The 15,754-nt window shown below is 44.8% G+C and overlaps 1 pseudogene; it reads left to right on the top strand.

The window, feature by feature from the left end:
- Nucleotides 1–3,448: 3,448 nt before the first annotated feature.
- LOC116089411 lies at nt 3,449–8,205 on the top strand (annotated as a pseudogene).
- The last annotated feature ends 7,549 nt before the right edge of the window (nt 8,206–15,754 follow it).

The following is a 15,754-nucleotide window of genomic DNA, read 5'->3' as shown; positions in this document are numbered from 1 at the left end:
AAGCCAAATAAACCCTTTCCTCCCCAACTTGCTTCTTGGTCATGATGTTGTGCAGGAATAGGAACCCTAACTAAGACACTGTCTCAGTCCCTGTGAGCTCATGTGAGCATCAGTCCTGTGGTTAGAAGGCCTTGCTTTCTTGGTCTCCTCCATCTTCTCTGGCTTTTACACTTTCTGCCTCCTCTTCTACAAGGAGGTGCTTTGAGCCTTGGGGGAAGGGATTTGATGGAGACTTACTTTTTTAGGGCTGAATATTCAAAAGGGTTTCCCTCTTTGCCTATTGTCTGGCTGTGGGTCTCTCTCTGTATTTGTTTCCATCTGCAGCAAGAAGGACCCAAGAGGTGTATGTGTTTCATCTTGTGGAGTGGGCCTAAAGCCAAATCAGATATTGGTTGGTGATTCCCACAAGCTTCGTGCCACCATCGCACTGAAGTTTCTTGAAGGTAGGGCACCATTGTAGATCAAAAGGTTTGTAGTTGTGTTGGTGTTTATGTTTTTCCTTTAGTGTCGTGCCCAGTACCTTCTTGTACCAAGAGTGCTAACTCGTAGGGGTGACGGCTCTAGGTAGGCAGCAGCTTGAATTCTTCATGTTCAATGAGTTGTGTAGGTGTTGCCTTTAACAACAGGGCTTTGCTATCAGTTCGTGGAGATAACCTATAGTCTTGGCAGTAGCCTGAGTTGTTTGAGGGTCTCCACGGGACCCCCTTTAGCCGAGGACTCAATTAGATGTAATCCATTGTCAGTACTGGAAGCTTCATTTGGTGACAAGAGATAGCCAGCAATGCTCTGCCCGTTATTGGTCATTTAGATCACCTTCATACATACGGGAGCTTCTACTGTATTAGATTTTTAGTTTGCTTTATATAGCTGTGATGAAACACCATGACCAAAAGTAACTGGGGAGGGGGATTTGTTTGGTTTATACTTACTTCCACATCACAGTCCCTCACTGAGGGAAGTCAGGGTAGGAACTCAAAGCAAGCTCCTGGAGGCAGGAGCTGATGCACACACCATGTAGGAGCACTGTTTCCTTGTTTGCTTTTCAAGGCTTGCTCAGTTTGCTTTCATGTAGAACTTAGGACCACTTGCCTAGAGATGGCACCTCCCATAGTGTGCTGGCCCCTCCCACAACAATCAATTATCAAGAAAATACCAGTCTGGGGGAGGCGTGTTCTCGGTTGAAGCCCTTTCTTCCCAGCCAATCCTCATTTGTGTCAAGTAGAGGAAAAACGAACTCCCAAAGAAACAGAATGGAGTGTTCATGTGAATTGTTCACTTCCAAGTATGCAGGGCAGAAGCCAGAGGTCAACACTGAGTGGTGTTCTAGATCACAGCCCACATAAATTTTTGAGACAGGGTCTCTCAGTAAGCTTGGAGCTCACTAATTTGTCCAGGACCCAAACCCTGGGATCTTCCTTTCTCTACCTCTTAGCACTGAGAGGTACATGCAATCATGCTTGAATCGTGTGTGTATGTATGTGTGTGTTGAATCGTGTGTGTATATATGTGTGTGTGTGTGTGTGTGTGTGTGTGTGTGTATATGTGTGTTGCTTGCATGTAGCATATGCACCACGTTCATTTAGGGCTCATGTTTGTGAGCAGCCATGTGGGTTCTGGAAATCTAACTTAGGTCATTTGGAGAGAAGCCAGTGCTCTCCAAAGAGAGCTGAGCCATCCCTTCAGTTCCATGCCTGCATTTTTACATGGGCCCTGGATCCAAGCTCCAATCTTCATTCTCACTCAGCAGATGCTGTACCATTAAGCCATCTCCCTAAACCCCTCATATGGATTTTGAAGCTGAAACTTTCACAAGAGTTTAAACCGGTGGTAGACAACTTGTAGTTGTAGACATTGGTTTTGAATCCTATTTCTCCCTTCTTTCACTACACGTCTTTAAGCAAGTTGCTTCAAGTCTTTGTGTCTCAATTCTTTAGCCTTCTCATCTGTGAAGTGGGAATAATACTTCTACCTGCCACATGGGATTCTCCTGAGAATCAATGATTGGTTTTGCTAAAGAGCAGAAGAATGTCAGACACCTAGTGAGATTTCCCTGACAGGAGTTATTTTTATTTTTATCTTTATTTCTAGATATCCAGGATGTCTTAGTCAACATTTTACTGCCGTGAACAGACACCATGGCCGAGGAAACTCTTATAAGGACAACATTTTTTTTTAAGAGACTTATTTATTATTTATTTATTATAAGTACACTGTAGCTGTCTTCAGACGCACCAGAAGAGGGCATCAGATCTCATTATGGGTGGTTGTGAGCCACCATGTGGTTGCTGGGATTTGAACTCATGACTTTTAGAAGAACAATCAGTGCTCTTACCCGCTGAGCCATCTCACCAGCCCCTGTAAGGGCAACATTTAATTGGGGCTGGATTACAGGTTCAGAGATTCAGTCTAGTATCATCAAGGCAGGAGCATGGTGGTGTCCAGGCAGGCATGGTGCAGGAGGAGCTGAAAGTTCTACATCTTCATCCAAAGGCAGCCAGAAGACAAAAGAAGGCTTCCAGGCAGCTAGGATGATGGTGGTAAGGCCGACGTCCACAGTGACATACTTACTCCAACAAGGCCACACCTACTCCAACAAGCCACACCTACTCCAACAAGGCCACACCTACTCCAACAAGGCCACACCTACTCCAACAAGGCCACACCTATTCCAACAAGGCCACACCTCCAAATAGTGTCACTCCCTGGGCCAATAACCATATTCAAATCACTGCACAGGACTTAATCTTTTGTTATCTTCTTTCAGTGTCTTCTTGTCTTTCTCTTGAGACAGGGTCTCTCATTCTGAAGTCATTGTGTAGCCTAGGCAGGTCTCACACTTGAAACCATCCTCTTGCTTTTGACTTCACATGTTAATTTGTCTTGAAGCAAAAGTTCTGGAAGCCCTGTCTCAGCCTTTCCACAGGGCTTTCATGACTGGAGTGTAGCAATTCTCTTCGGTTGATCTTTGCTAATATCTCAGGAATGCACTGTTTTTCATGTCTCTAAGAGTAACTGTTTTAGGGCTCTGGGGAGAGAGGGAGGGTGACTTTTAGTTTCATTGGGCATGGAAACAGAATTTTTTTTTCCCCAAACTCTCAATTCCCTCTGAGCCATGGCTTGGACCCACTGATCCCAAAATATAAAATCAGCTCTTTAACTCTCTCTTGTAAGCCACAGATGTGTGCAGCCTCACAGAATAATGGTTTGTCTGAAATGACTTTTTTCCTGATGCAAAAACAGCATAGAGTCAGGCTATCTGCTGTGCATTTTCTGCCCTTTGGTTTTTCTTGTTAGCTTTCAAAGCAAAAGAGGGCAAAGTGGTTTGCCAAACTTGACAGTGGAGTTTCAGTGAGGGAAGTCTTTACAGCCGTGTTTGAAGCAGTTGCCTAGAGAGGTTGCAATGAAGCACAAAAGGTACCAAGTCTCTAGTGAGCACTGGTGACGAGGAATGCCAGCCCAGCTCCCTAGGGTCCAAGGAGGGTATATTTCTCTTCTGGGCCCTAACAGGGCACTGACCAATGAATCGGACCAGCAGGTCCTCTTGAAGAATAGCAGTCCTCAGGACAAATGCCCCAGCAGGGTGTGACAGTGGGCTCAGCAGACATCCTCTGAAATGAGAAACCCTGTAAGGTAACCCATGAGCAGTCACATCAGGAATTTTCTAGTTTTCTGTGCTAGGTTTTGAATGTTGATGCTTTAGTCTATAAGCCCATTTTCTTGTTTTATTTTTATGATTTGGTATGGGTGAAGCAGAGACAGAGGGAAGTAATACACTGGTTTCTCCCGTCAAGACTGACATTCAAAGCCTCCCATTGGCTATAGTGGTCTACAAACTCGAACCGGGAGGAAGGGTTTCTCTGTGACACACGACAGGACCCATCAGGGGCAGAGACAGGGCTAGGACAGGATCCCTGCCCTCAGTGAAAGTGTCCTTCTCTTCCTCTGCCTTTCACGCAGCCTCTGCTTAACCCAGGAACCCTTACACTTGCGTGCAGGTGACAAGTGACTGATGGCATTGATAAGGTGTTGCTTTCTCCTTTCTGCTTTGGCTCAGTCTTTCTGGCTTTAATGGTATCCTTCCATGGTTACAGATCCTAATCGTAACTCCAGCTCCACAGCTCTGGGAGTCAGCAGGTCTTGCAGAAGATGTTCTCTTCTAGTGTTGGGCTTTGGGAACCTTGATACCGCTTTGTTGATCCCTCTAATCCTGTCCCCACCAACATAAGTACAGCCCTGTGTCCACTTTTCCCTCGGTGTACTTATTATGAGCTGGACTGGAGGGAGAAACGTTTAGTCTGGCGAAGGTGAGTGCATAGCAAAGGTAATGAGCACACCTGAGAACAACTTCAGAAAATGGATTTATTTATTGGGGGTAGAAGGAGAGAAAGGGTTATTTATGCCCCTGAGGAGGTGGCTAGGGTTTCTGGGGCAAGGTTTGTGTGCTTGTGCACCACTGGGCAGGGCAAGGGTGTTGGAAGATGTTTCATCGACAGACTCAGGGGCTGAAGGATATGTGTTGGGGGAACCTTAGGAAGTCAAACAATGAGTGAAGCCTGATAACTGTTTGGGTAATAAGTTCTTACCAGGGTTGATGGTTGGGGAGTCAGCTTAATGGCACCAGGCTATAGCCAACTCTTGCCATCCTCATGTTTGAGGTATCTGGGGTTGAAGCTCCCTGACTCTTTCTCTGTAACTTCCAGCCTTTATGGCCCCACCCATAAGAGTGCTCTGTGTGATGTCTTTTCATTTAAGCAACTTGGATTGAATTCTGTGTGTTGGCAGGCAGCCTTGCCTGATGCTTGGCCTCATGGCTTCCTTTCCATGTTCTTCAAGTGTGTCAGCTCTTCCCTTCTGCCTAGCACAGTAATATGGCACAGTCAAAAGCCTGGCTCTGGTGGCAGGCATACATGGCTGGACTTTGGATTCAGCAGCAGTAATTCACTGAACACTGTCTGGGAAAGATTAAATAGAACACTTGTAAATCTCCATATCCTTACTAGAGGAAAAGGGTCTCATGGGTTTTAGTTGGCTTGCATTGGAAATTAGCCCTGACCTATGAATTGCAGCCCCCTCCCGCTGTGTTATCCTAAAGCAAGGTCTCATGAAACAGTCTTCCCTTTGTATTCTGGTTTTCAGTGGCACACATATCTTTTCTATTTGACTAAAGGAGAATAATTCCCTTCAATTATCTCTATTCATTTCTAGAAGTTTCTTTAAACAATCTTCCTTTAATAGCTGTTCCAGGCTACTGTCCTGTCTTTTCTCTTCTGCCCCAGTTCCCACATATTTGTCTTCTGTCTCAGGGACACTTAGTGGGGCTTTGCCAAGGATGAACCTTCTCCAGTGTCATGGCCCATCTGTAGACTACAACTTGTGCCAAGGGTGTGGACTTTTGTGCTCCTTAAGGATCTGGTCCTTGAAAGGTGCCCTTGTGACCCAGGCTTGTGGGGTTAAAGGGAGAATGGCCACCTTGCCTCTGAGTCATCTCAGTCTCAAATAGACTGGGCTTATGCCTAGAATTTCTCATGTCATTTCACACGCATGCACACACACACACACACACACACACACACACACATTGAGATGATATCTTAGTTTGTGTTACTATTGCTACTATGAAACACGATGAGCAAAAGAGCAAGTTGGGGAGGAAAGGGTTCATTTGGCTTATGCTTCCATATCATTGTCTATTGCTGAAGGAAGTCAGGACAGGAACTCACACAGGGCAGGAACCTGGAGGCAAGAGCTGATGCGGTTGTCATGGAGGGGTGCTGCTTACTGGCTTGCTCATCATACTTTACTCAGCCTGCTTTCTTGCAGAACTCAGGACCATCAGCCCAGAAATGAACCCCCCTACCCCATGGGCTGGGCCTTCTCACATCAATCACTAATTAAGATAATGCCCCACAGCCCAATCTTATGGAGGCATTTTCTCAACGGAGACTCTCCGCTCTGATAACTATAGCTTGTGTCAAGTTGACATAAAATTAGCTAGCACAGATGGCCTCTCATTATGTTACCCAGACTACCCTGGAGCTCAAGTGATTTCTTGCCTTAGCTTTCTGAGTAGCTAAGACCATAGGCAGGTGCATCATGCTTTACCAGATGGTATAAGTTTTTTGAAGTTCAATTTATATGTTACTTCTTACTAGAAGTTTGCCTTGCTCAGCTTAGCAGGAAGTGATCTCTCTACAGAAACTAGTTTCCTAGGGCTGGTTACAAACTATCCAAACAGGGTTGCTTGAAACAATGGATGTGTATTTTCTCCTATTACTGGAGGTTAGAAGTTTGAAATTAAGGTGCAAAACCCTCTTTGCCTCTATTACACCAGGCTATGTTGTCCCTTGGCTTGGTTTATAGAGAATCACTCCAGTCTCTGACTCTGCCTTGTGCAGATTGGCATCTCTGTTTCCACAGATACTGTTATATAAGGATAATAATTGGACCAAGATCCTCCCTAAAGACTTCATTTTAACTTCATTATTCCCGTAGAGCCTCTATTTTTAAGAATAGCTTCTCGTTATTCTTTTTTTTTTTTTTTTCCTAGACAGGGTTTCTCTGTGTAGCCCTGGCTGCCTTGGTACTCACTCTGTAGACCAGGCTGGCCTTGAACTCAGAAATCTGCCTGCCTCTGCCTCCCAAGTGCTGGGATTAAAGGCGTGCACCACCACCGCCTGGCCGCTTCTTGTTATTCTTTGACAATTTTATGTATGCACATGATATATCTTGATCATATGTAGGTTCATTTCTTCCCACCAGTCCCTCTGAAACACCCCTTGACATATCTCCCTCCCAAGTTCATGCCCCCTCTTCATTTTTTGTAATCCACTGAGTCAAATTAGAAGTGCTTGTAATATTAAGTGGTCTTGTTGCCTTGACCTCTCCCAGGTCTTATGCAGGTTCCTGTAGCTCCAGTGAGTTTAGTGAGTGTAGTGGGCATATGATATCCAGAAGCAGCATTTCAAAGGTTCCCTCTCCCCATCTTCCAGGTCTTACATTCTTCCTACCTCCTGTTCTACAATATTCCCTGAACCTTGCAGTATGTATGCATGTGTGTGTGTGTGTGTGTGTGTGTGTGTGTGTGTGTGTGTGTGCGCGCAGAGGGGGAATGTTGGTGTCCCATTTAAAACAGAACACTTGCTACTTATTCTCATGGTGTTCACCAGCTATGAGCTCCTGCACCATTGCCCACTGAAGAAAGTTTCTCTGGCCAAGGCTGATAGTGATACAAACCTCTAACATAGTATAGAAGTCAACTTGTGCCCCGGGAGTTGAGGCACCGGTTTGGTGGCGTGTTTTCTAGCGAAGTCTCATGTGAAGGATAGCAGTGGCTGGAGCAGGGCAAAGAGATATGACTCAGTCTCCAGGTCGGTAGTGTCAGAACCAAGTTGAGTTAGAAGATGTTCAGTGCAGAAGGGATTGCTTGCTTGCTGAGGATAAGAACAGAACAGAACACCTCGCACAGACACAAGCACACGGTAATCTGTTCAAAGCTGTCCTGATAGTCCTAGTGGCCTTTCTCCTCATCCAGTCTGTATCAGCCCAGTCTCATCGAGAGTTTGTCTCACCTGGCCAACAGAGGAGGGAGGCCTCAGCTGATATTTTGACCCAGATTGGCTGATCTCTGAAGGAGACGTTGGATACCTGGCTGGGGCCAGAAGACCATGCATGCGATTTCGGAGACCCCGTTGCAGGTGATGTGGGCCATCTCATCAGCCATCTCATCAGCTATCTCATCAGCCATCTCTGTGGCCTGCTTTGCCCTGTCTGGGATTGCAGCCCAGTTGCTGAGTGCCCTGGGGCTGGATGGTGAACAACTCACCCAGGACTTGAAGCTCAGCCCTAGCCAAGTCCAGACCCTTCTACTGTGGGGAACAGCAGCACTGGTCATCTGCTGGTTGCTGTCCGTGCTCCTAGGCTTGGTCTTGGCCTTGCTAGAGTGGATCCTGGAGGGTCTGAAGCTTGTCCTCTTTGTGGCTGGCTTTGTGGGCCTGGTGAGGTCAGTGCCTGACCCATCTACCTGGGCCTTGATGCTGTTGGCCTTGTAAATTCTCTTTGCCTTGCTGAGTTAGCTCACTGGCTCCAGGAGCTCAGGGAACGAACCACCTAGAAGCCAAGGTGAAAGGGCTGGAGCACCAGATAGAAGAGCTTCGAGGGAGGCAGAGGCAAGCAGCCAAGATTCCCAGAAGCATGGAAGAAGAATGACAAGGGTGTTCTAAAGTGACACCCTCACCGTACCAAAGAGCGGAGCTGCTTCTGGGTCTCATGGCCGTCCTTGCAGCCCCCTACCCTTTCTGAGGCTGCCTGGCTTCCTTACAAAAGGCCTTCCAAGGCTGAAGCTCCTGTTTGACCATTCCTACAGCTCTTTTCTTCCTACTCCCAGCCATGCTACCATTCCAAGTCCCTTGAGGCCATCTCTGTCATCCTCATTGCACAGCAATGGGAAGGGGCAGGAGACTCTAGAACTGAGGATAAAGGTGGAGGAAAGGGTCCCAGGAGGCCTGTGCATCTATACTCTGCCTTAACAGGAGTCAGCAGCACCCTCCAGTTGCCCCTTGCCATCCTGAAAGTAGGAAAGTGTGCCGTGGCTACTTTGCATTCAGAGTGAGCCCCTTGCAGAATCCCCACACTAGCAAACAAAGCCACATTGGGGCCCTGCCACTGAAATTGTCAACTCTTCCTTGGGGATTTCAGGAACCTTGAAAAGGGCAGGAGGACCTGTTGTCTTGCAGTTTAACTCCTGTCCACTCTCTGCCATCCAGGAGCAACCGTTGGTCAGTGTTGTGTCCCAGTAAATGGGAAGGGCACAGCTTTGCCCTGATCTGTTCTACAGGGCTAGGAGTGAACCTGCCACTCTTCCCTCTCCACCACTTGCTCACTCTTGGCCTTGGCCTTGGCCTTGGCCTTTAGGGCCCTGGTGGAGAGAGATGACCTGTGCCAGGTCCAACACAAGATGTGAAGAATAAATGCCTATTCTTACTGAAGGTTTGATGTGGAATTATGGCTGCAGTGTTATGTTTTTATCAGCTCTTGGTGGTTTTAAAGTACATAGTATTTTATTATCTCCTGAATAAAATGCATTTACTCAAAAAAAAGAAGGAGGAGGAGGAGGAGGAGGAGGAGGAGGAGGAGGAAGAGGAGGAGGAGGAGGAGAAGAAGAAGAAGAAGAAGAAGAAGAAGAAGAAGAAGAAGAAGTAGTAAACTTGTCCACTTAGCAAAGTAACTGGTAGGTTTCTTCCAGGGCCTATGCACCTTTGAACCAAGGTCTTTTGGCCACAGTCATAGTACCAGGCATAAATTTCCTCTGCTAGAGCACCCCTGTAGTGGCTATTCCTGGTTGTCAACTTGACTATATCTGGAATGAACTACAATCCAGAATTGGAAGGCTCACCTGTGGCCCTAATCTGGAGGCTGAGAGATACAAGTTTCTGACCCGGATCTTGGCATGGAGATCTTGAGGCATAGTGGCTATGAATCCCAGAAGATTTAAGACAGGGAGATCTCTGAGTTCAAGGTCGTCTGGGATTAAAGGTGTGGTGGCACACACCTTTCTTTAATCTGGGCCACATTTTTTGCTGGAGACAGGGACATTGGAAGAAGGACGGCTCTCTCTTCTTTGCCTGTTTGCCTTGTAGGACTGAGCAACTGCTAGATCCTTGGACTTCCATTCACAGCTGCTGCTGACCATTGTTGGGAGTTGGACTATAGACAGTAAGTCATCAACAAATTCTCTTACTATATAGAGACTACCATAAGTTCTGTGACTTTAGAGAACCCTGACTAATACAACCCCCAACTCCAACCAGAAAGCAGTTAGTTACCAGTAAAACCTTCATGCTACCATTGCAATGGTGAGCATGTCTTGCCAGGCATGTTGGTTGGTGTCATAGCATTCGGAGTGAAGGACTGAGTAAGACCACTGATCTTGTTTCTTCCCTGGGGCCTAGCACCTTCCAGCACTGTGAAAGCTAGCCGTCAGAGAGAAGATGTTTAGGTCACTTCCAGTTTTATCTTCTCTAGCAACAGGTCTCATTGTCTATTATAACTGGTAACCAAGAGCCTATTCTGTTTCAAGGAGTCTCTGGGGCCTCCCTGACTGGTACTCACGGGGAAGTATTACACACACACACACACTCGACATTGAGATTTTATTTAACAACCCGTGTCTTTTGGAGGTGGGGGGGATACACTATTTCTAAGATCACATTTTGTCATACTTAAGAGTTAATATTTCAACACATGCTCCTGGAGGATACCATTCCATCTACGGTGCTGTCCAGAAATATTCTAAAACGTAACCGCTACAATCTTACTTCTTCTTTGACTTTGTCACACCTCACTTATTTATCTTCCCCTGTACATTCCAAGGGAAGAAGCTATTTCTGTTTCACTTTTGTGACTCTCATAATGCTTAGTAAGCAGCTGGGTTGGGGCTCACGCCTCCCTTTTCTGACTCATGGGCAATCTACTAGATTAAAACACACTGTTTTCTTCCTGTTAGGTACATGAGGGAGTTACTTGCGTTTTATGTTCTTCAGGTGATTTTTTTTTTCTCCTTAAAAGAGTATATATATCAGAAAGAAGGGTTTGACAACTGAAATAGCCATTTACAGTCACTTCAAGCAGTTCAATGTTTATTGAAATTGAACAGTGGGCTTCACTCTACCAGAGAGGCAATTTTGTTTGTCTCCAGTTTATGGCTCCTTTTCCTCTTTTACATTTTCAGCATCCCGATGATGCCCTTGGTGACAGTTGCTATGGAAGTGTTTTAGTGTTGCCTACAGTGGTGGATGCTGGGTTACCTGGAGCTGTCATTAATTTGGATTTATGATGATACCTAAGCTGAAGATTTAAATTTTGTGCTACTTTTCTATCTGGTAACTGCTTGTCAGTAGGGAGGTGATACACATTTTATTTTCACAGTCTGACTTATCACATGAGTATTTTTTTCTTTTTTTTTTTCCTTATGGGCTCCTCTTCGGTAAACATATGCAATCCCTTTGATGGCAGCATGGTGAGGTATGGTTTAAACCTGTGAAAGCTGCAATATTGTTTGTGTGTGTATATTTGTGCATGCATGTTTTTTGGAAGGTGGGAATTTGACCTTAGGCTAACAAGGATTTTATTAGGTTGGTTTCATATATATATGTATATATATATATATATGTATATATGTGTATATATCTATATATATATATATATTATATATATACATATATATATGTGTGTGTGTATTTTTTTTTTCTTTTGAGACATGCTTGGTATGTAGCCTCTTAGCCTTGAACTTTCAACCCTACTATGTTGTCCTACTAAGTGCTGGGAATAAATGCATATATCACCATACCTGACTTCAAACTTCTTCTTTGATATAACCTCTCTCCTGTGCATCTGCTGCCAGTTTGGAATGTGTTGCAGTAAACTTCCAACCCCAATAAGCCCGTGCAAAAACACACAACTCAATTATTATATTTATAAGCTGTACACCTAGGTTGGGCAGACTTACCACTACACTACTCTATTTTCCAGTTATGAGATCCCTTGCGACTTGTGGCTTCTCCAGGCCATGTGGTTCTGCTCCCTCTTCCTTTCACCTCTTCTTCTTTCTTCTCCTCCAGTCCTCCCCTACCCTTCCCCCACTCTTCAAAATCTCCAGCCCCACCTTTCCCTTCCACTGCCCAATCACAGGCGCTAGCCTTTATTTGACCAGTTAGAATGGGGAGCGGTTCACTGAAATCACCTGAGTACTTGATTCACTCCTCCTTGGGGCAGCCCCTCTTGAGGAAGCAGAATTAACATCAGAATACAAACAGCACCAGGGCAACTTACAACGGAAATGTGCCTATAATTTTGCTCCTATGAATGTTTTTTGTGTTTGCTCCCACTTTGGTTTAATCAACAAGCAGCTGGAGTCGGTGGCTAACTCAGGATCAGTGGCCTGAGTAGAGCACACATGGGCATGGGGAGTTCGCCAGTTCTCGGAGCAATGCAGGATGTACTTAAGTGATTGTTATGGCTTAGTTTGAAAAGTGATTCATTTGCTCCATGGATGTTCCAGAAACAGATATCACTGCAAGTCAATGAAATTTATAAAACGTAATTTCTTGCTTGACAACTCTGGGTATTTTTATTATGTAGCTTCTCTTGAAGAATTTTCAGTTTACTCATTTGGAACAAAGTTTGTGAGTTAAACAGTTAGTTCCTAGACACTGAGTCATTTTCCAGATCTGAGGACATTTCCCCCAGTTGACATTCCCCTGCCAGGATATGGTCCAGCTTCTCCAATGTTCTGTCAGCGTACTCTCGACTCACCATCAACGAGAAGCCGGCTTCTTGTCCTCTCTTAGGAAAAATAGAATGAGTCAGATAATTTAAGTTTTAAATGATAAGAAAAGGAGATAAAGCACAAAGTTAATAAAATATAATGTTTAGGTTCAAGATTATTATTGGAAGGAACTTGAACCAAAGAGACATCTAGAAGCAAGAGGAAAACCCAGAGTTTTCATGCTTTTAAGTAGAATACACAGTTTCTCATTACTTTAATTATCTGTAGAATGACTCAGTTTAAGTAAATCAAGAAACTGGGGCTTTGGTGAAGACAATGACAGTTTCAAGCTTGAGGTTGTGTCTCTGATCTGATTTGAGTATCAAGCCTGTTTCTGCTTCTAGGAATCAAATCCAGAAAGCCTACAGAAGCAAGAGGGAACATCGCTCCTTTTGTGAAAGGGCTAATGATATTAACTCTGAAAGTAGCCCATTTCACTCTGTCTTAGGCAATACTCTTTCCTTCTCTTATAAAATGTTCAGTGAAACTAGTTAACTCTGGACATGGAGGAGGGATTCCTGTCCTGTGGCAGAAAACACACACCGTCCCAGCTCGCCTTTACTGATCAGTGCTGTGTACCAAGCGCTGCATGCTAAGCTCTCAAAAGACTTCTCTCTTGGTTTAGGAATCCAATCCGAGGGCAGGCGTTGATTTCTCACGGATTTTGGTAGGCATTAAATGCTTGGGCATCACTCTTGGCTTGATTCTAGTAAAAAATAGTCTTGGTAATTGTTTAAAGCAGTTGCCACTGGCATCTCCCTTTAATTAGACTTGAATACACCGTTTAAGTGAATAACATCATAGGAAAACAGAGACGATTAAAAATAACCAAGAAAGGGGAAAGGCATTGTAAACAAATGAAGGCTAGAGACTGAAGCAAAACTGAAGTCCAATTCCAGACAATGGAGAAGATGGGACTGAACTCTGAGAGTTGTGAGGAAAGGAGCCTTTGTCCTGCTGACTGGAGGAGAGGTCACTGGCCTGGAGCACGCAGGTGGCCTTCTATTCAGTATCACTCAGGGCTCTGAAAACGAAATAGATTTACCTGGTTTCACAGCCGAAGTGTGGTAGCTATGGAAGAGCCCTGTGAATGGTGTTGACTCCGTTTAGGTGGATAGAAGGTACTGTGGATTATGTAAGCTGTTACTTCATTCACCATAGAGAGCCAGGGATGGCCGTCTGTGGGACCTCAGGAATGGATTGTCACTCTTTCACATCAGGAATGTAGCCAGAATGCCCACTGGGCGGCGCTCAAACTGCTCTGTGCAATTCTGTGCTCTGTAGAAGAAAAGATTACAAAAGGTTAGAACGAACAACCACACCACCACCAACTGGACAGAAAATAGTATTTAATTCAGCCTCTGAGACATGAATATACCACATGTTGAAAGAACTAGCATGGCTTTTAAAATTTTGTGCCATCAAAATATCTTTGCCACCACTCGCGGTAGTAGTGCACTTCTTTAGTCCCTGCACTCAGGAGGCAGAGGCAGACAGATCTCTGCATTCAGCCTAGCCTGGTCTACAGACTGATTTCCAGGACAACCAGGGTCACATAGAGAAACTCTGTCTCAAAAACCAAAAACAACAAGAAATTTTTTTACTAAAAAGGTGGGAGTAGGGGTGGAAAGAGCTTCCTTCCAACCACAACCAACATCCTTGGTAGAAATTAGATTGCAGTTAGTACTTTTCTTTTTCCTTTCTTTCTTTCTTTTTTTTTTTTCCAAGACAGAGTTTCTCTGTATAGCCTCTGCCTCCCAAGTGCTGAGATTAAAGGCATGTGCCACTACTGCCCGGCCAGTTAGTACTTTTTAATTTTAAATTATCTTATGTGCATGGGTATTGTGCCTGCATTTTGTGTTGCAACATGTTTGTGCTAGCACCTAGGAAGGCTGGGGAGTTGGACCCCTTAGAAATGTGTACATAGACAGTGTGAATTACTGGTGCTGGGAATTGAAAGAGCAGCCTATACACTTAATGCTTGAGCTCCAGTTTCACAGTACCTTTTCCTCCTGAGTTTTGAAATGAATTCCAATATATTAGCTACTGGAGAATTAAAAGACTATTCATTTACGTTATCCTCCTACTTAGCCTCGTCTATCAGCTTGACACAGTTACCTGAGGGGGCTAGCCAGTAAGCAGTATTCCTCCAGTGTTCCTGCCTGGAGGAATTGCTGCCTGGCTTCTTTCAAAGGTCAACTGTGACTTGAAGCATAAAATCAGTAAACCCTCTTCTCCTGAGGTTACCGTTGGTCATGGTGTTTATCACAGCAGCAGACAGCAAACTAGGACAATGGTCACCTTTTTCTGGAGATTTTCTTGTAAATGAAAATGTCACTTTTATTTCCTCAGAGGAAGGGATGGAATGAGAGCCGTTCCCAAGCTTTATGAATCCACGAGCCCTGAGCATTCCCTTCTCTGTACTAACTGTCCCTAGGCCTAGACCTGGAAGCTTCTAGCCCCTATACAGTCTAATCTTCTGCAAGCCTAGGCTTGCTTGAAGGCTTCAGCTTCCAGCCTCTGTCTGCTAGCCAAGGCCTAGAATATTTCAGCCTCTGGGACTTGCTGCTGAATAAGCTCATTCTTTCCAGCTCTTTCTGAACCCTGGCTGGCTGATTCAACTCAGTTGTTCTGGCCCAAATGCCTCTCTAAGCTGACTGATTCAAGTTGGTTTCTCCCAGCTTCTGACTCAATTGCTCTGCTTGGAAAGATTGCCTCTGAACTCCACGGACTGAACTGCTCCCAACTGAATGGATCCAATCTGCCTTTCTCTCTCCCTCAGTTTTCTTGAGAGGTCCACTGAGAAAAAAAATCCGTAAAAGTGGAAATTCTTTTTAGTTTTCCAGGAAGCAAACTGGGCTCCTCAGAGAAAGCTACTGACAATGGGTCTATAATCAATGACAACCCTGAAGTAGGGAGGATAGCTCTAGAGCTGAGATAGTGCCTGGGGCACCTGACAGGGGGAGCTAACGAGGCCAGAGCTGAGCTGGTCTCTGACATTCTTCAATGTCTCAGCAATTACAATGAAACTAACACAGTAGCCAATCAAAACTATACTAATGTCACTGCTTTGCCCCTACCAATGAGAGGTTACCTAGTCCTTCTGGAAAATTCCCCCAGCCCTGCATAAAAGGGGCCTACAAGCCCTTCTGGTCATCATCATTTTGATGAACGTTTCACCCCCCCCATGCTGGTAATTTCTGCAGAACAAATGTTCTTTGTCTTTGCATACTATTTGAGTCTGGGGTCTTCCTTCAGCCATTCTTGGACCCTAACACTCTTAAGTAGCCTCCCTTTCTTGTCTGTTCCTATGAGAGTTGGGAATATTCTATCTCTGACTAATTCTGTCAGATCTTTCTCTTTTTCTTTTCTTTTTTCTTTTTTTCTTTTTTCTTTTTCTTTTTCTTTTTCTTTTCTTTTTTTTTTTTTTTT

Source organism: Mastomys coucha, unplaced genomic scaffold, assembly GCF_008632895.1.
Source record: "Mastomys coucha isolate ucsf_1 unplaced genomic scaffold, UCSF_Mcou_1 pScaffold14, whole genome shotgun sequence".
NCBI classification, from domain to species: domain Eukaryota; kingdom Metazoa; phylum Chordata; class Mammalia; order Rodentia; family Muridae; genus Mastomys; species Mastomys coucha.
This window is presented reverse-complemented; position numbering and strand designations above follow the sequence as displayed.